A 20,821-nucleotide genomic window follows, 5' to 3' on the forward strand; every position below is an offset into this window, starting at 1 on the left:
CTTTCCCCAAGATATAGTCACTCAGATGAAAGGCTTCAGGTCTTAAGCTCCTTTTACGATGAGAAAATCTGAGTTCACATTAGGCAAGCCAGGTGACAATCTTGTCCAAGAGGATCACCAGCGCACCATCTTCCCCTCCAGGTCTCCTTTTACGCTGTTGCACCAGTCTTCAGCGGGGCCTTCCACACCCAGCACCACGCTGATTCAGTTGAGCTGGGGGTTACGAGTTGACCATTTAGCCATTATGAATTGGGCTGCTCTAAGCATGTATCATTATAGCATGATGTCCTGAACTCTTTCACAAAGCCACTTAGAGGAGAAGTAGCTGGAAGACAGCTTTTTACATTAGATTCTATTATAATGAATTTATGGGTATAGTGTGGTAAAGTAATGCATAGTCAGCATTTAATGACCAAATTATTTCCATCTCTTCAAATGTAATTTAATTTTTTTTTTTTTTCGGAAGTGGGGATTGAACTCAGGCCCTTGTGCTTGCCAGGCAAACATTTATTCTACTGAGCTATCTCCCTGGCCCTAATGTAATTTAAATGTTTTGACACATATAATTATATATATTTATTGGGTACAGTGTGACAGTACAGTACATCTATTCAGTATATACTGATAAAATGAGGGTAGTTAGTGTATCTGTCTTCTTACTATTCCTTGCTGTTTGGCTCTTCAAGCTTCTGTCTCTTCTACCTATGTAGGAAATGCATAGTGGTCAAGAAACTGTGTTGAAGATTCTTTCACTCCTTAGGAAGTAAGAGTTTCTACTTTTTAAAACTCACACACAAAACAGAAAGTTCAAGTTCCAACTGAAGTATGAAGCCACACTTTTCAGGATTCAAGCAGGAGTTTGCTTTATGGTTATTAAGAAACTCCAACTCCCTAGGATAGCCCAAAGTGCACCCCGCACCCCACCCAAGGCCCCTGAGAGGCTGCAGGCTGCAAGCAAGGCCATGTCTGGGGAAGCCCTACAAGCTCCACTGGCCAGGGGTGGTGTTTATAGGGTTTTATAGGGCTGTGAGCCACAGAAGCGGAAGCTGTGTCTGGAGGGCCCAGAACTCACCCTTTGTTTCTACTGCCCCAGTGAGTTCTCTCAAAGATGAGAAGCATCTTTTCTAATCTCTGTGTCTTTTCATCAGGACAGAGGGCCTGGCCCAGAGTTGGGCAGTGTTGTGCCCCAGAAAAGGACAGGGCCGCCATTGGGTCCTCTGAGCCACGTTACCAACACCAGCATTGCCAAGAGTGGAACTGGGAGCTGTGGTCTCAGATGTGGTCTGCAGAACACAGCACCACCTCGGTGCCAGGAGTTAAAACACAGAGAATGTTTACAGCTAGCCTATAACTCACAGGAGAAGGGACCTGGCTGGTTCTTTCCAAAATATTGGCATTAAAAGCCAAGGGAGAAAAAGTATACAGGCTAGAGATTTCAAAGGATATCAAGTGTACTCTGTAGGTCCAGAGTTAGGACTGTGACCCACCAAGGGGAAAGAAGGAGGGAAAGAGGAGAGGAAAAAGGGAGAGACACGAATGAGAGAAAAAAGAAAGAAGAGGTAGAAGGTGGGGGAGAAGAAAGAAGGAATAAGGGAGGAAGGAAAACAGGAAAGAAGGAAGGGAGGCAGGAAGAGCGGAAGGAAAAAGGGAGGAAGGGAAGAGGAAGGAAAACAGAAGGAAGAAAGAAAGGAAGGAAAATAGTTTGAAGTTAGATGACACCAATAATCAAGCACATTTACTGTAGAAATGGTCCTGTGCTTAGGTTAAACAGTCGTGTTGAAAAGATGAAACTGATCAGGGAGTGAAAGGACAGGGATCAGGGAACTGCATTTTTTAAGAAATGAGTTAGTAGAAGGCAGTGTGGCCGAATCTTGCTAATTGTTGCGTATGTGGGTCCATGACCCTAGTAAGGCCATCACACAATGACACTACTGTACAGTTGGATGTCTAAAAATTTTCATGATTAAAATTTTAATAGATAAAAAAGGGCAGAACATAGCAAAAGATTCAGGTTCTCCTTTCGTCTTGCAATTCCTCCCTTCCCAGCTGCACCAAATTTGCGTGGCTCCACTCCCCAAGGGGTTGCCATCCTGCCCACACTGCCTGGAGAAACTCACTTGGCTGGAGCGATTGCTTTTGCCAGTCTTTAAGGTTATCCTTTGTGCTGTTGATGTAGATGTTTTCAGCTGGGTTTGAAGATACTGAGAGGAAGACTGTCTCAGCTGATCACAATGCACAGCATGCTGGGTCAGGTCAGAGGCAGGGAGAGGAAGGTAGGGTGACTGGCCGGAAGCAGCCAGGAGGGGAGGGTGGACAGCCAGGCTGGCACACGCGCCTCTGCCAAGTCCTGGGACATTTAGTCTCCTCACCAACCTTGGAGAGCAGAATCAGCAGCAACAGCAAAACCAAAGTGGCCAGGAGCTGCTGAGAAGACACGGCTGGGGTCCTCATCCCTAGCAGCCAATGGCATGAATGAACTCTCTCCATTCTCTACCTTCACTGTCAATCTGAGATGACACCACACTCCACAGAGGGTCACAGAAGAGTGGGGGAGGGGACACAAGTGAGAATCCCTAGCATGGTATCCGTGTTTCAGCAGTCAGGGTAGAGGAAGTGATCTGAGAAAAGCGGCATTTATCAGGCATCTCCTGTGCCAGGCATTGTCACAGGTGGCAGGAGAACCAAGATGAAGAAAGTGGTTGCCCCAAGAAACTCTTGGGTGATTTGGGGCTGATAGCAGAATGAGCGGGGATGTAGAAATGAAGTCAGCTGACTGCGCCTGCCGTGTGCTGGGCATGCGGCTCCGCTTTACTTGTGTCTCTCATTTCATCTTCCCAAGAATACTGGAAGGTGTTACTCACCTTACAGCGGAGGAAACAGGCCCGCAGAAGCTCACCACCCTTGGCGAGGTGGCGCGGCCGCGTGCTGTGGACTTAGGATATACAGCCCACAACCCTCCCTTCTCCCCTCTTGCCCCACCCTGAGAATCCAGCAGATACGAACCTCCTCATCACAGCAGAGCTGCATCCCAGCTCTGTCTACACCAGCATCTATCCTGTTTCTTTTCTTCCAGTTTCATGGAGAAAGTATGCTTTGGCTATCACGTGGATGCTGGGTCCTAGTTCTTCTTTTGGAACTTGCTGTTCGGATTATCTTCTCTCAATTCCTGTGTCTCCCAGAGGGCCTTTTGCACCAAAACCTTTTCACCCCGTCTACACTGCAGCGCTCCCACCTTGAAAAACACTTCAGCTCCCCACCACCGGCTCTTACCCTGCCTCTCTTCCTCCCTTACCCCTGGGTGCCCTTGACAGACTCCTCTGCACTGCCAATGTAGCTACCGCTCTCTTGCCTGCCTTCCGGTAACCCAGGCCCTTCGCTTTCTGCCTCCTCTTCTCCATTGAAACTTCCTACAAGGATATAGAGGGCTTTTCCGTGCATCTCTGTGAGTGTTTCAGTTCTCTCTTCCTTTCTTTTTTTGGCTGGCTCAGCCCACCCTGGAGGCAAGACTAGCACGGTATGTGGTGCCGGGGATCGAAGCCAGCGCTTTAGACCGCTGAGCTATTTCACCAGCCCCTCAGTTCTTTATTAGTAGAAATGGCTCTTTATAAAGTATGCTGCTAAAGGTTGTTGCTGTTTAAGTACTTTAACTAAAAAGCAATAGATGTGGGAAACCACCTTTCTTAAGATGTGCCTCATGTCTCACAGCGGCCATGCACTGATCAATGCACTGTTCAATGAATTTTGAGATGCACTGATCAGTGGTTCCGAATATTGTTACAGAATTATGCAATCAGCAATGTACAATCTAAACTTAGGACAATTGTATCACCCTAAAGCAAACCCTTCACCTATTATCAGCGACCCCCTCTTCCCCTACTCTGGATACCACCAACCTATCATCTGTCCCTATAGATTGACCCGCTCTGGGTATTTCATACAAATGGAATCGTACAGCTTATGGTCTTTTGTGCCTGGCTTCTTTCTCTTGCAGTGTTTTCAGCCATCATCCACCTTGTAGCAAGCGTCCCTGTTATTCAGATACAGTAGATCGGAATTGCTTCACCCAAGCCCTTGTAGTACAAATTCGCTCACTAAATGTTTCACATTTGCTTGTGATTCTTAAAATTCACAAAAGTTTTACTGGCTAATGGTGGTGAGTCTGAAAAATATGCTGGGGTCATAGAAACCCTACATTTGAATCTGTTATCAGTCATAAATGCAAGCTCAGTTCTCAATGTGGCATTGGGTTTGAGCTTTTCTAAGGTGAGATGGTAGCAATAGTTTCCTCCAAGCAGCTTCTCATTGAAGACGTGTGTGCAAGGCCACGGTGTGGTAACACAACCCACTTAAATGGCCACTCAATCTCCATGTGTCTTTTTAAAAAACTTTTGGTTACCAAGAATCAAACTCAGGACCTTGTGCCTCTGAGCTATGTCTCTGGCTTCTTCCGTATGTCTTGAGTGTAGTCTTGTGGAAGATCCCAGCCACTCTTTGTGATACTAGGTTGCCTCACTGTTTATGGTGCAGGGTCGGTCCATCAGCCCAAGGAAACGGCTTCCTGTTCTCTTTGGGAAGGCTGCAATTACCCTGCGTTCCAGAGAAGCAGCAGCTGCATCACTAGTTGTCTTAAACTGTGTCCCGCAATCTGGAGATAAGCCGGGTGACACCCCCAAACTTGTTCCAGGATCCCCAGTTGACATATTCTGCCTCACTTGGCTTGTTGTAAATCCTGCTGCCTGCATTGACTTCCAGCCTGGATGCCAGGAATGCTTAGCAATGAAGGAAGGACAAGCAGCTCTGGGCTAGGAAAGGCGCCCCACACTCACGCCACCCCAAGCTGAATCACCCAGATTTCATTGAGGTTGAATGTGTAGAGATTGCATAAATTCCACCTCCCTGCTTTCCCACCCATGTAATAGATCAGTTGAGAGGCAGGCCCAGGAGTTAGCAAGTGAGGCTTCGTGCGTCCTTATTCAAGGCAAAAGCTGGGCTAGAGTGTGTGGTCGGCACTTTGTAGCACCACCAAATACCCTCAGCTGAGTGAAAGGATCATTAGCTCCCTGCGGGAAGTGCTTCCAGATGGCCCAGGGGGACAGCCCTCCCCGGGGGTTGCTTTGGTGGAGGACGTTGCCTCACCTAAGGTCACACCTTCCAGAGGCAGCCTGCATCTTGGGCTGCACTTCACTTGGGGGTGGAAAGGCCTGGCCAGCTCCTCTCCTCTTGGGCCAGGCCTGTGGGGTTGCCCAGGCTTTGTCGGGACCCCCTCCTCCAGTTCAGCCCTCCCTTCTCCAGGCGCTGAGAGCTTCCTACTTGCCGCTTGCTGGGGACCCAACCCAGTGTGCCCAGCCAGAGAAAGCATCCTGGGGGAGGTTACGTTTGGCTGAGTCTGGGAAGCTACAAGGCAGATCGACAAACAGAGGCCGTGTGATTCACCCAGAGGTTCAGCGTGAGGAAAGGCCCAGACGACTCCAGGACTCACTCCCGTGTTCTACAAGCTTTCCCTGTCGCATCTGCCCTGGCACAGAGCTCCACAGGATTCTTGCTGAAAGAATTACTAATGGTGGGCGGTGAGCTTTTTCCATTTATTTAGGGAGCTGTGTGTGTTTGTTTACAAGAAAAGCACGAGAACAAATCCTATCCAGCAGGAGGAATAGCAGCGTCTGGGGAAGCCAAATACCCTACACCCAATGTCTCTCTTTGACATATTTTCAAGTTGGTTCCTCAGAAGAATGCAGACCCCTGGGGACATAGGAGTGGCTCTGGAGAGTCATCCTTCTAGACAGAAACTTACATCTGTCTTCACTATTGAAGGGCAGAGGCAGGCAGAGGCTTTCCTACCCCCCCCCCACTGCGGGCTGGGCACCCCCTCCCCCAGCCTCCCTTCTCCAGAATCCCAGGCCTCTCTCCTTTGGTCCTCGTGGACTCTTATCCTTTTGTGTTTGTGCCTGAATATGTCTTTCCACAATTAAGCAATTGTCGGTTTATTGCATAATGTAGATCCATTAAGGATTCAGAGGGAAAAGAGGAGAGCTACCAGGTCCCCCATAGGATCGCTTCTTGAGCACTCTCCGCCATCCACTTTACATACATTTTCTTATTTATGTCTTATGGCGATCCTAAGAGGCAGACACTATTGTTATTCTAATTCTGCAGATAAACGAATTGGGGCTCTGCCAAGTGAAGAAACTCGCGTTTGGTCTAGGCACCTGGGAGACTCTCCGCCACTAGTGCTGCAGACTGCCTGGGGACAAATGACCTAGAAGGACTGTGAGGGTCTTGCTGGAGTCCACTGAGGCTGTGGCAGGTGGCCCAGATGTCCACGGTGCTGGCCCCATGGCTGGTCCTGTCACAGGCAGCTTGAGGCTGGGACCTCTAAACCTGGCTCCACCGTTCCAGCTCAGAGCCAAGGCTTAATGTGGCAGTGCCTGGCTGCTGGTAACAGGGCCAGGGCTCTGAAGCCGTAGCCAGTTGCCGCTGCTGCAGCAAACTTGACAGACAAGTTTTTCTTGCCTTTGCAAAGAAGGTGTTGGCATAAAGGCAATGCTTGGAGATCCAGTAGAGAATTTTTTTTTTCCCCCAGAAAACTGAGTAGTAAAGAAGGGTATGGGACTAGTGAGGGGTGAGAGGTTGTTTTTTTTTTTTTTCACAGAAAAATGGGTTTCTGTGCCAAGAGGTACCCTAAGTCTCTAGTTCTTTTGCATATTCTTTCAATCATCCACTCCATATTTCCACTGGATGCTATTGGCCAAGCATAGCTCCAGACCCGGAGAACAGCAGTGGACAAAATGTTCTAGATCTCAGCCGTCACAGACCTCATATGGCAGCGGGAAAAGGAGAGGGCTCCCTGGGTCCTCACTGATCTGGGTCCCTCCATTCCTTTTAAGCCTGGTTGTATAACATGGGTGACCTCACTGCTTGTTCAAAGGATGGTGCCTGGGCCTTGGGAGAAGTCTCTCCCAAGCCAGGACAGCTAGAAACAAAAGAGCTGAAGGAGTCACTCCCTTCCCTACATTCAACCATAATGGTTACCCATGCTTCTGTTTTCTTAGAAGGACAAAAAAAAAAAAAAAAAAAAAAAAAAACACAAAACCCTAAGATTTCACCATGCCCTAGGCAACAGAGCACTGGTACCAGTGAGAAATTCAGTAGGCGGCACCAAAAAGCACACATTGCCTGGGTTTTAAACTCTAAAAGCCTGAGTTATCATGGTCCTCTTTGCCCTTTTTCTTTTCCCTGTTCCTGCTGCTGCCTTTCTGGTGATATTCAATGAACCTAGCTACTAGTCCAGAGTAGGTGCGGGGCAATTCTTGCCTTGGTACTCAAGAAGAGCCTGGAGTATTTTTGGCCCACTCAGCTGTAACAAAACCATACCTTGTCCCTCTCTGCACCTCTATTCTGGTAGGAATTATGAAATGAGCCCATATTGCCCAGCCATGCACATCAGAAACTACTTTGGTAACCTGTATTCTAATGCAGTCAGAGACCTGGAAGCCTGCTGGGCTAGTGCCAGACATGGGTTGGGATCTCCAGGCCCAGATTCATGAAGCTGAGCTTGTGCCTCTCCACTCAAGGGCTTCCTCTGGATAGACCAGTCTCTGGGTCTTGAAGCTCACCTTTAAGGCAAGACCTGCTGCTGTAAGACAGCTGTGGGGTGGGAAGGTCACGCTGCGCACCACACCAGAGAGTGGGCCCTTCATCCAGCTTTGCATCCTGCTAGCTGAGTGATTGGGGGAGTCACTTAACTTCTTGCAATCAGTGACAACACTGTAAAGCTGAGATTATACTATAGCCCACAATTCCTATGGTGCTGGGAAGGCTAAATAAGACCATGTATAAGAAAGGCGTAGGCCTATTGGAAGCACTTAGCAAATACTGGCTAGGTACCAAATGCCAAGTGGATATGAAGTGATCTCAAGTCAAAGTAAGAGCTATTTTTGCTGAGCACTGAAGGATCAAAGAAAGTATAAAGCAACATCCCTGTGCCCAAGGAATTTTCTAGAGATCTGGTTTACTATCTTGTAGAGATTGTTAACAGTGAGGATGTAGGTGAGTGTACAGAAGTAAGCATGGGTTTTGTTTATGTATGCCAAGAGAATTACAAACTAAGAAAAGAAAACATCAAGCAGGCAAGTGGGAAATCATAAAGCCCTGTTTCACGACTGTCTGAGTTACTCTTCTCTTGTTGCTGGGACAAATACCTGACACTCAAAATTAGGGAAGCAAAGGTTTATTTAGCTCATGGTTACTGAAGGTTTTATCTGTACTCAGCTGACTCCAAGACAGAGCAGCACGTGGCAGAGGGCAACCTTTCAAGGCGGCAGCAAAGAGCAGAGAGCAAAGGGAGGGGCAGCAGCAACAATGGCTGCAGAGAGCAGGTCTGTCTCCCTTAAGTTGCATTCAGGCTGTCTGCCCCAGGCTGGGTGTAGCACTCACACTCATAATCCCAGCAGCACTCACACCCATAATCCCAGTGGATCATGAGTTAACCACAAACTCTAGAAGTCCTCCCCATGACTGCATGAGACTTTGGGGGGACAGCTAGACACAAACCACAGCAACGACTGACAGAATACTTGATGGTATGACATACACACCTTTCAGGATAAAAACAAGTTTGACAGTGGAGGCATCTAGCTATGGATTGACCTCTTTCTTCACTGTTAAAGGGGTAGAAAACCCATCACTTTAGCACTATATAAAGATTGTTTCATTAATTTTCCACTGTAGGCACTTGGCCAAGTAACAACTTTTCACAAAAAGAGAATCACAGTTTGTTGTGAAAACCCGTGGGCCATTAGAAAGAACAGGGATGTCAAGAATTGTAGAAGGTGAAGACTTTGTAGGCAAAATGGCCAAAACTCACTGGCTATCACTGTTTTAGTCTTTATAGGTGAAATAATGTGTGTTGTGGACCGGGTGGGAAGGTGGGGTACATGTCCCAGCCAGCATGTGAAAAATAAATGGTAGATCTAGGAGAATGAATTGAAAGGGACATGTAGAACAGGCAAAAAAACCTGCCATGACCACGTTAGCTTATGCTAGTGGAGAAGGAAAAGGTATGAACACCAGATTCATGGGGTTGTTTTAATTGTGTACTATTTTTTCCTGCTGGAACTATATTTATCCTTAAATGAACAGTTTTGCAATGTGAGTATGGTTCATCATATATTATGAACTTAGTCATTTAAACAAGCCTTTTTGTTGATGCATCCCTCCAGGCATTGCCAAAGGAAGGGCACAAGTGGGCAGAGCCCCTCTTTAGGAAGTCACCTGGTGCCATGTGGGCAGACCAGCTGAGCTGCCCTTTGAATGGTAGGCTTGACCGAAGGCTGGTGTGAGCACCTCTCATCTGAATGAGGAGCACAGTTACTGCTGGGAGAACCCACCCTCCTGGTTCACTGATTGAATTTCCTCCTAGATTTTCTACAGTTGCAAAGGCTGCAGTGGGCCTATTTGTGGAGACTTAGGTGTGGAAACCCCATCAGCCCTATAGTAACTGACTGTCTAATTGTTAAAACACTGCTGAGATTTCCAATGGGTGATTTTTATGATCATTTTGTTCATGTGGATTAGAAGTACAATATTCATTGGGGAGGACCACCTGAGCAACTCTCCTTGAAAGAAGAGCAGTGGTCTCCATTCTGACTGAGCCTGACCCTATTTCCTCGTACTGAAATGTACAGAACTGGCTAGGACGTCTGTTTATCCTTCCAACTGGCCTTAAGCAATGTATATTGGTCTAGCTGAGGGTGTTAGTCTTTGAAGGTGGTATGTGTGTGTTTCCTTGGTAACCTACACCTGCTGCTCCTTAATGTCAGCCAGGTCAAGACAGGATGAAGAGCCAATGTGCTGCACTGCCAGGTGGGATCAAGCCTTGAGATAAAAGCTATGACTTTCTGGGCTTGAAAGATTACATCACAGCTGAAGCACCAGACCCTCCAAAACATTAGATACTATCTCAATAGCATAATGCAGATTACTTTCTCTGCATATCCTCTCTGCATATTGCAGAGGTAAATTTAGGCCACCCACCTAGCTCGGCTCACAGTACTCACCTACTTCCCACAATTCTCAGTCATTCCTCCTCAAGCCACTCCTCCACTGAATAAAACTGGGTGTGGCCCTGGGTTAGCCTCTTCGTTCTGGAAAGCCAAAGCCATCTTCATGGCTGGACTTAGGGCCCCTTGGCTCCCCAGTAATCATAAATATGTTTTAGTGTCTTCTTTTTTGTATTTTAATTTATTTTTTTTAGAGCATAATATCACTTTTTTCCCATACTTTTATTGAGATGTTTTAGTGTCTTTACTTTTGCCATGGGTTGCACTGGAAATGGTATATTGGAATTAACTTGGTGGGATTCCAATAACATATCTTTGGGATTACGAATATTGACATCTTGGATTGAGATGAGAATCTGGAGGGGATGCCTACAATTCATGCCATATATTTGGATGCCTACAGAAAGCATACTTTGTGTGTTTTTCTACATTAAAACCTGTGTGAGATAACACTGGGATATAACCCATCCCATACTTTTCTACTGTAAATTTGTACTTCAGCATAATAGTAGTTGGCTGTGTGTTTCATTAGCTATGCCTGGGGGACACAGGAAACACTCTTCATGTTTACCCACTTATGATGGATGATGAACTGCAAGATATGTGCATACGTGCAAAAGTGTCAAACTGGGTTTTTTACCCACATAATGCTCCATCAAGCAGGTCTTGCATATATTTACCTGAGCATCACAGGGGGTAAAATACACCCATACCACTCTTCTGTTCTGTAAACATATACTTTTCCATAAATGCAATGTGTGTAAGACTCACATTAGCAGCACCTAGGGAAAGCAAATGCCCATTTGTGCATTCAGCCCTTGTCAGATGAATGGCAAGGTGTGTACAGGAGAATGGAAGCAGCAACAGGTGTTTTACCTATGAAATGCTCATTGCTACATTTTTGTTCATTTAACATTTATGGTGTTTTTAAAAAGTTTTCTTTTGATTTTTCTGGCAGAAGTATCCCAATTCAGTACAATGGCACAAGAGAAACCAGATTTGCAAGCTTTGGAGGAGGCCAAAAGTGAATCATGAGATTATTTATGCATGGATGGTGAAGGTGATAATGACTTTTACATTGACCATGTAAGCCAAAGTTTTCGTGAAAGTGAAATGGAGCATGAATTGACTGATACAGATACAGGGAATGCAGATCTCCTTGATTTAGATGACAAAGAAAGCAGCAATGTGAGTACACATCTGACTAGTAGAAGTAGTAAAAAAAAAAAAAAAAAAAAAAAAAAAAAAAAGGTCACACAACTAAATGGAAGGATGCAATGTTAGAACTAGGTCTGAAGATATCTTCAAGATCTTGGTAGGGGTGAAACCTATTGGACAGAATGGCAGCACAGCTATTCAGTGTTGCAATTGTTTGCAAGAGATGAAATTCCACAAGATGTTGTGAAATATACAAATGCTGAAATACAAGTAACATATTCTGTATACACCAATAATCATAGTCAAAAAATATTTATTATGACACCTCACTAGCTGAACTGAAAGGATTCATAGGTCCACTGTACTTACCAGGGCTTTCCATCAGTAATTGCAAGAATGTAAAAGACTTAGGGAAAAGCAATGGGTGTAAGCTTGAGGTAGAATAACAGTGACACCGAGGAGATCTGGTTTCCTTCACAATTGCCTTAGGTTTGATAACAAAATCACCTCCTAAGAAACAAACAGAACTGATAATATGACTGTTGGCCACTCATGGTTTGAGAGGCTTGTGGGTAATTGTCAAGCAATTTAGGCACTATCTGAATATCTGACCACTGATGAACATTTTGCAGCATGTCACAGTCCCTGTAGCTGTAGGCAGTATATGCTGGCCAAACCTTCAAAATATGTGGATGCAAAGACTTATTATGCTTTCCATTTAGAAATTTATCTTGGAACCCAGCCACCAAGTCCTTATTTACATAGTAATAAATAGAATGGTGTTGTGAACAGATTTGTTGCTTCTAGCTCCCAAACTAATGGGACTAGGACATTTGACACTTGGTTTACCAGTTTCCAACTGATGTTACATTTGCTAAGTTAACCAGCATAGGAATTGTATACAAGAATAAAAGCAGAAATTGCAAATGAAATTTAATTTCAAAACAGACCAATGCATAGTACAACCTTCGGGTTTTAGAAAGATATAATATTGGCTTAATATATGGCAAAGAAAAGAAAACTGATACTGTTGATGTCAACATTGTACCACGATGAAAATGTTGAAGGGGAAATCTCTGTAAAATGGAAACTTTCTACCAAACACCAAAGATAGAGGAGATGTTGATAGGTCATGCAGCAATTATGATGTCACTTGAAACACAAGACATTGGACAATGGTTGTGTGTGTGTGTGTGTGTGTGTGTGTGTGTGTGTGATTTATGTATTTGGTACAGGGTCTCACTATGCAGCTTGGGATTGTAGTGATCCTCCTGTTTTCAGCCTCCCCAGAGCTGGGATTACAGGCACTTGCCACCATGCTCAATCTCAAAAAAAGTTTGATTTTAAACATTTTCATGCTTCCCCCCCCCTTTTTTTTTTTTTTTTTTTTTTGGCGGAACTGTTTATTGAACTCAGACTCTTGCACTTGCCAGCCAAGCGCTTATTCTACTGAGCCATGTCCCCGGCTCCTAATGCTTTTTTATAAACACTTAATAGATATTAAAAATTCATTACTTTATTTTTTGACTTTTTTCCTGCTGAGTACTCATTGTTTAATGTAATAAAACTTTTAAAATTAATAATAATCACTAGAAATAGTCTAAAGAATAAACATGGGTATTATATGACCATAATAATGCATCATTATGACAAAATTGGTGTTATGCCCCATGGGCTATGTATAGCCTTTCTTTCTTTCTTTCATTTTATAATATTCTCTTAAAAGAGTTTATTATAGACCAGTTTCATAGGCCACAAGGAAAAAAAGGGACTATGTACAGCCTCACAGGAAACAGGTAGGGAGAAGAGGAGGATCAAGATGAGTCTAGGGCCTTGGTGGGTGCATTCCTGAGGGAGGGGACTCTGGGGGAGGGACCCACATTCCTGGAGGGGGCATGCCCATAGGAGTCCCTTATCCAGGAAGGATCCCCCTGGGGGACCCATGGGTGGTTGCATGCCAGGAGGAGGGCCCATCATTCCTGGAGGGAGTGCCCCTCGCCCATAGGTGGAGGAGGACCCCCACGGCCAGGCTGGTACTGGGTCAGGCCCCCTGCAAGTTAGCTATGGCAGCAGCTACAGCAGCAGCAACAGTGCCTCTTCCTTGTGGGGTCGTCACCTGCTGGGATGGCCCACCAACCCCTCGGCCTGGCCCAGCAAGTCCTGCAGGAGCCTGTGGCATGGGAGCACCAGCTGGGATTCCTCTACCCACAGCCCTACCAATTCCTGGGCCCCAGCAGCTCTGGCAAGTGACACTGGGGCAATGCCAGTATCTTTGGGAGGAGGTCCTTCCACTGTCAAAGAGACAAGGTTCTCTCCTCGCAGCAGCACCAGACCAAGGACCCGTTTCTCTTCCCTTTTTGCTTGCTTAGAGCTCTTTGGCTTGATCTTCCTGAATTCATCACAGTCACAGAGGATCAAGCTCATATGCTTGTCGATAGCCTTGAAGGTGCTGATGAAGACCTGGCTGTATCGCAGGACGTGCCTCATCCTGTAGTCAGTGTGCTGCAGCATCTTGCTGCTCTTGCCCACCATCGTGGTGGCGGTTCTGATGGTTCGGATATGCACTGGATTCATCTCCTCAGAGGCCTACTCAGGGCCAGGATTCCATTTCCAACCACTCTCTATATAGCCTTTCTCCCGAGCCCACACCCAGCTATCAGCAAAGGGTCAATTTCACCATCCAAACTGAAGCTCAATTTAAGATTAAGCCCAATATTTAGATTATATTTAGATTAATCTGTCTTTGATAAAACGGCTCAATCCCCTGCTGTTTCCTGGGCCCTGACTCCGCCTGCTTCATTCCTCTTCCTTCTAGCACAGGTGCACCTGCTCCAGGATGAGAAGGGACCCGGATGTGCTCACAGGGCCAGATCCTGCAGCTTAGACTCTCACAGCTCAAGAGGGAGACAGCAGAACTGGGAAAGCCACCTCTCGAGGGAGTGGTGGCCTTGGCTGCAAAGCTGTCATCTTGCTGCCTGAATTGTGACTGCTAGGACTAGATTCCACCTTGGAAATTCTCTTTATGTTCTCTCTGTTACAAAGTCTGGTCTTCCAGAGTTGTTCTATGAGGAAAGCGGTGGACTTGGGGAGGTACCAAAGATGGACATTGTTAAAGAATTCACGATATGAATGGCTCTTATGAGGCCTACTTTTTGCCAAAGGTCCATTGTGCAGCACTACAGCAAGGTGGGGCCCCTCTCATGGGAAACACCTGCAGCAACATTCGGGCTGGATAAATGTCTGTCCCATGGCGGGGGGCACGCGGAGAGTGACAGTAGCCATGGCTCATGACAAAGGGAGATAAAAGCCCTCTTAAATAGATCTTCTCTACTTCCCCCAATCCTACCTTCTGTAGTTACTGCCATGTATTTGAGCATTTGCATTGCTCTTCACAGCATGGCTGAGACAGCCTCTCCTGTTTGAGTCAGCAATGTGAGGGATTGCACGCTGCCTCTTGCTAGTCATCGAGCTTCCTGGTGTGGTCCCCGTGAGAAGCTTGGATTTTTGTCAAGGCCTGATTATAAGAAAGTTCACAATTCAGGCAAATACTTTAGTCCTGGTCCACCCTCCACACTGGATAGGAAAGAATTTTGGTGGACTGATGCAAACAGGTTTATCTGCTAGGGATAGGTTCTATTTCACATGAATATCTTAGGAATCTATTTCAACCATTGTCCACAGCTTTCTCACTCCCCCTCTCTCCCCCTATTTCCTCTATAAGTTGCTGTCTTGATTGGGTCAGCAGAATGCTACATCTCCTGAAGACAAGAGCAGGCACAACTTCAAAACTGTGAGGAGAGATAAAACCTAACAGTCAACAATAGTTTTCTGAAATTGCTCATTTAATAACTACCTACTAAGCACCTAGTGTGTGCTGGGCTCCCGGCTCAGCATTGACGACAGTGGTGTCCAGGGACAACCTTTCTGCCCTTAAGGATCTTCTGCACTAGTGCGGGGGCACATAAGCATGTGTCAACCATGATTAAAAGATTTTCATAAAAATCTGTAATTACAAGTGATGGTAAACACTGAGAAAGAAAATATAGGGTGCAGTGGGTGGGAAGAGCTGAGTTAGCTCAAGGCAAGAGCAGGGTAGAACAGCCTGACTGAGGAGAATGAGATTTTAACAGAGCTTGAGAGGACAAGGTCTTAGATAGGAACAAATGGGCTGGGGAGGGGATGAAAAATTTAGGGCAAGATACAGAAAAGATCCAAAGCAGGATGAGAATGGTGTGCTCCAGGGACCCAATGAATACCAGTGCTATGGGTTGAACCATGTCCTCCAAAACAGTTATATTGAAATCCTAACCTCTTGTACCTCAGAATATGATAGCATCAGTCTCTTCCAGTGCAATAACAAACTCCTCAAGGCTGTGTACATTATAAAGAAAGTTTATTTCATTCTTTCATTCACAGTTCTGAAGATTTGAGGACATGGTGCTGGTATCAACTTGGCTGTGCTAAGAACCTCATGGGGGATGCTATCACAGTGGGAAGATGTCAGAAAGGAGGGAGGGAGGGAGAGAGAGAGATCAGTTGGCAAACAGAAAACTAGAAAAAGATAGAGAAAGACCAATAATGAGCTTCCTCTAGACTTTACCTTCTAAAGCTCCCACTACCTCTCAATACCATGACAATGAGGACCACGCTTGCAATACACAAGCCTTGGGTGAGCATACTCAAACCACAGCCCTGACCTTATTTGCAAATAGGGTCATCAAAGATAAGATTAACTAAGATGCCACACACTGAAGGAGGATGGGCCTCTAATCCAGTATGACAGCAGATGTCATTAGGAGGAAGTCACATGAGCACAGAAATACAGAGAGTGGCACATGGTAATGTGAGATGCAAACCACACGCCTACAAACCAGGGCTCCAAGGGCTGCTGGTAAGCCACCCAAAGCTAGTAGGCCACCAGGTAGGATTTCCCACAGGTTTCTGAGGAAGCTCAGATCTACAACACTGTAGTTGCCAATCTTCAGCCTCCATGACTATGAGACCATAGATTTCTGTTCCTTTTTGCCACCCAGTTTGAAGACTTTGCTATCGCAACCCAAGGACTCTAAGAGAGTTGATAGGACTGAGTGAGGTAGGAAAGGGAGGGCGGGAAGAACCGGATCACCCATGTGCAAGGTTTTATTCCTTAGCTGTGAAGCAGTTGGGCAGCCTTGAGGTTTGGAAATAAGAAACTGACATAGTTTCACTCAAGTGGAAGAAAGATCAACAAAGCTGCCATAGGCCGGAAAAGTGGCGGTGGATGAGAGGTGGCACTGGCTGGGACCTCCTGGTGCAGGCACCGGCTGATGATGCTTCAGCAAACCTGCTGGGAACTAGGGAGGCCTGACAGTTAAACTTGTGCCACAACTGGCTGACATGACCATGTTTTTAAGTTGCCACTGTGGTATGGGATGCCCCAGGAAGGGCATGACCCTGGGGCTGGTGGCTATCTGCAGCTGTGAGACTGAGCAGGCATTAACAGTGGGCGCAGGGTCTTTGCTTTGAGGGGTCTATCCAGGTAGCTCAGGAGACACCAAGAAGCCCCATCACCAAAGAGTCCAGACAAAGTGATGGTGGCTTGAGCCAGTGTGTGGCGGAGGAGACTGAGAAACATGGACTGATGCGGGGGTAGCTTAGGCGCTGAGAGATGACAGCACTGAATGGACTGCAGGTGATGATGCAAGAAAAAAATTTGGAAAGTAGATCATGAGTTAGTTTTTTTTTTTTTTTTTTTTGGCAGAACTGGGGATTGAACTCAGGCCCTTGCACTTGCCAGGGTAGCGCTTTTTCTACAGAGCCATCTCCCCAGCCCACTAATTTGCTTTTAATCCTGAATTATTATTAAATAAAATGAATATACTGGGGAGTAAAAATCTGGATACAAACACATATGTGCAAACTGCAACAGGCACTTGGTTCCCAGAAGAGTTCTGTATGCTTCCAGCTCGCTCTTAGAAACACCATCTATTGCTATGGTGGCTTTCTGGATTTTACCTTCTTTTGCTGTAACTCAAATTGGCAGAAGGATTTTTTTTTTTTTTTTGGGGGGGGGCGGTCTGAAGATGCCTTGAGGGCATCTCTGGTTTCCTGGGAGAGACTGGGTTCGAACCAGAGCATCTTGAGCCTTACTGCTTTGTTTAAGCAGGCACTGAAACAACTGCGCTTATGGGCAGGCCCCCCAAAAATGGCGGAAGGATATTTATTTATTTATTTATTTATTTGGCTGCCTTCAGGGCGTGTTTGGCTGGCTGGAGTTGTGGGGATCGAGCCACAGCAACCTGAGGCTGACAGCTTTTTTGAAGCAGCCACTTAAACAGCTGAGCTAAGGGGCAGGCCCCTGTAACTCAAATTGGGCTCCCCGACTTAGATGACAAATCACGGAGAAAAGCTGGAGTAGAGAGGTGCGCAAAGGAACCCAGCACTTCTGAGAGGCAAGGGCAGGCCCACACACTGCACAGGAAATGATTAACCCGCACCCCAGCCAGCCACACCGCTCTAGATGCTATCAGTCGCTAATAAGGCATTGAAGTCGCCCCAGAGGTAGTGCGGCTAAGTCCAGACGATGGGAAGAGCGGTGAGACGGAGGACGGGAGGTTGATTTAAAACCTGGAAAGTTTTCACTGGAAAACAACTCGCTGCGCAGAAGCTACCCACAAGCCTAAGCAGATCTTTTGAAGTTCATCAGCTGAATTTGAGTCCTTATAATTAGGCCTCTTCCTACCTCCTCTCTTCCTACCTCCCCTCTCAGGTTGATTCTTCCGTGCATCTGTTCACTCCCTTTGACTCAGGGAAGCCAAACTTTGAAGTAGATCCTAATGAAAATAACAACAGGAGGAAGCCGTGGGCAAATGTTTATTAGCATAGTCCTTGTGACAGTGATGGGTGAGAAAGCTCCCTCCAGGTCAGGGATGTACCCTCATGTCTTGAGGATTATTAACTCTGGTCATTTTGAAAGCTATGCCACAGCATAGAAAAGTACTACGATCTTCCTCTTATTGAAAAGCCACCCTGTGAAGCTGTGTGCCACGTTTAAATGCAAACTATGCCAAGATGTAGAGCCTGAACCGCAGGCAGGGTGAGTTACCCTCACAAGGTTACACAGGAAGAGAGAGCTGAGAGTCAGAAGCCCACTCATGTGCTCATAATGGATTAAGACGCTCCCCTGTAATCCCAGCTCTTGGGAGGCTGTAAACAGGCGGGTCACTACAAGTCCGATCTCGTAGTGAGGCCCTGAACACCCTGTAGACCCGTCCTTAAAATTAAAAAAAGAAAAAAAAAATCAATTAAGAGATGTTTGTTGAATCCTTGCTATGCGCCGAGCACTGTGCTGAGCCTTACTCTTTCGATGATATTGTACCCCACGAGAAGAAAAAAATGCATGTTTTTGTACTGTGATACAACTTCATAGCATAATTGCAACAAGAAGAGAAAGAGCAAGATGTTTTAGGTGTGTCTTAGAGTTTTTAGAAAGTCAGCAGTCTCTGTTCTCCATGTTTAAGATTTCTCTGAAGTGTCCTTCCCTAGGTCCTGTGGCTCCAGCGGCCTCTTCCTCTGCCGACTCCCTTTGTCAGGTGAGCTATACCTGAACACCCTTCAGAGAGCCAGCACTGCACACTCACCCCTTCTGTCATATGTACTGCACTTTCATATGTCCTACACACACACACACATGCACACACACACACACACACCATGTGCACACTCAGAGTTTTTTCTTCCATCAAATCTGTAAGTACCTCCTCTATCAAAAGAGTTATTGGGTTGGCCAGATAGCTCAGTGGGTTAAAGCGTCTGCTTAGGCAGAGAGCAGAGGCCAGGGTTTGATTCCTGGCATGCCATGCTGGCCCCACCACTGGGGCATGCTGAGATGGCGATTGAGACTGGGCGTGGTGGTGCACGCCTGTAATCCCAGCACTTGAGAGGCTGAAAACAGGAGAATCACTGAATCGGATCTATGTAGTAAGACCCTGTAGAACCTGTACTAAATAAACTTTAAAAAGAGAGTTGTTGATGCAGAGGCTTCTCTTAGGGATCCATTTCAAAGTTCTGTTGCTGTATTCAAAGTAGAAAACTTGCATCTTTTTTACACTTTTAAACTCATTAGCTTCAAGCCCATGAAGACTTGAAAGTTGACAATTTAAAACATTTAATTATTTCAATAGCCAATGAATATTTGTATGAGTGAGGACAATCTTGGTTGTGCTGTAATAACAAATAGCCCCTAACTTTCAGTGTCTTTAAGCAGCAAAGGTCTACATTTTCCAACGTTGTATGTAATATTTAGGTCCCTGGAGCTCTGTTCCGCCTCATGTCTACTCAGAGACCCGGGCCTGCAATGGGAGCTACGTATTCCTCTCAGCACTTTGGATGATTTTCTCTAGACTGATGAAGAGCATTAATGGTTACTACAGTATCACTGCTATTGTTGTTAAATAACTTGTCCAAATTCACCCATTTTCACCATCTAGTCAGCCTCAGCTGCCATAACACAATTCAATAGACAAGGTGGCTTAAACAACTGTTGTTTTTTTTGCTTTTAGTTCCGAGGGCTGGAAGTCTAAGATCAAGGCAGGAGCAGGCTTCGATCCTATTGACACTCTTGTCATTGCTTGTAGATAGATGCTCCCTGGGTGGGCCCGTACGCGGCCATTTCTCTATGTACATACACATGCGGGGCTGGGGGGGGCATTTCTATGGCTTCTCCTCTTCTTATTAGGTTGACAGTCGTATTGGATTATGGCCTTGTGCTTGTGATGTTACGTAACCTGAAATCATTATTAACTATCTCCTCGCAGGCCTGATCTCCAAATACTGTCATGTTGTGGATAAGGGCTTCACTGTGTCAGTTTCAAGGGTGATGCAAATTTAGTTCATGACATAGAAGAGCCAGGATTTGAACTGAGGTTTCTCTGTTAGGAGTCTATGCTTCTTCTGCTCAATTTCATTGTATCTGATTTTTCAGAAAAGATTCTCTACATGTATTCAGGTTCTATGCAGTTATTTCCAGCAGGCTTGTAGCTTGCTGGCCTTCAGGCTCTGACTCAGTTCAGGTGCATGCTTTCTGGAGGTCATGACTATTTGCTTGCTGCTAACCTAGTCATCATTTATTTCTGCTTCCAAAAGAGCCCCTACAGGGGCCAGGGATTTAGCTCAGCGGCACAGCACCTACCTAGCTAGCACGAGGTCCTGAGTTTGATTCCCTGTACCCAAACAAAACAAAACAAAGCAACCCTACCATAATTCCTTCAGTATAGAAGCTTTTACTATCACCAACATGAAAAATACATATTCCTAGCCTCTCAGGGTTTCTGGTGGAATAGTCAGTAAAAAATAGAAAATAATTCTCAAAGCCATGGAATAAGCACTGTTGTGGATATCTTTCCCATCAGCCTCTTGAACGAATCTGCCAAAGTGGAATTAGGAAGACAGAAATGGCTCAGGTGAGAGTCACCACCCCTAGAAGTAATCAGACCTATAAATAAAAGATTTCAGACAGATTTAGCTAAGATGCCTGAGGCTGGTAAACATGGATTTGTAAAAAATAACAACCCTGCAAATTAAGCAACTATGTTGTATTCTAGTGGGTGGGAGAGATTTGCTCACAG

The 20,821-nt window shown here is 45.8% G+C and overlaps 1 pseudogene; it reads right to left on the minus strand.

The window, feature by feature from the left end:
- Positions 1-13,041: 13,041 nt before the first annotated feature.
- On the minus strand, positions 13,042-13,748 carry LOC101574394 (annotated as a pseudogene).
- Positions 13,749-20,821: the final 7,073 nt, after the last annotated feature.

Source organism: Octodon degus, unplaced genomic scaffold, assembly GCF_000260255.1.
Source record: "Octodon degus isolate 3935 unplaced genomic scaffold, OctDeg1.0 scaffold00067, whole genome shotgun sequence".
In the NCBI taxonomy this organism is placed as follows: Eukaryota; Metazoa; Chordata; class Mammalia; order Rodentia; family Octodontidae; genus Octodon; species Octodon degus.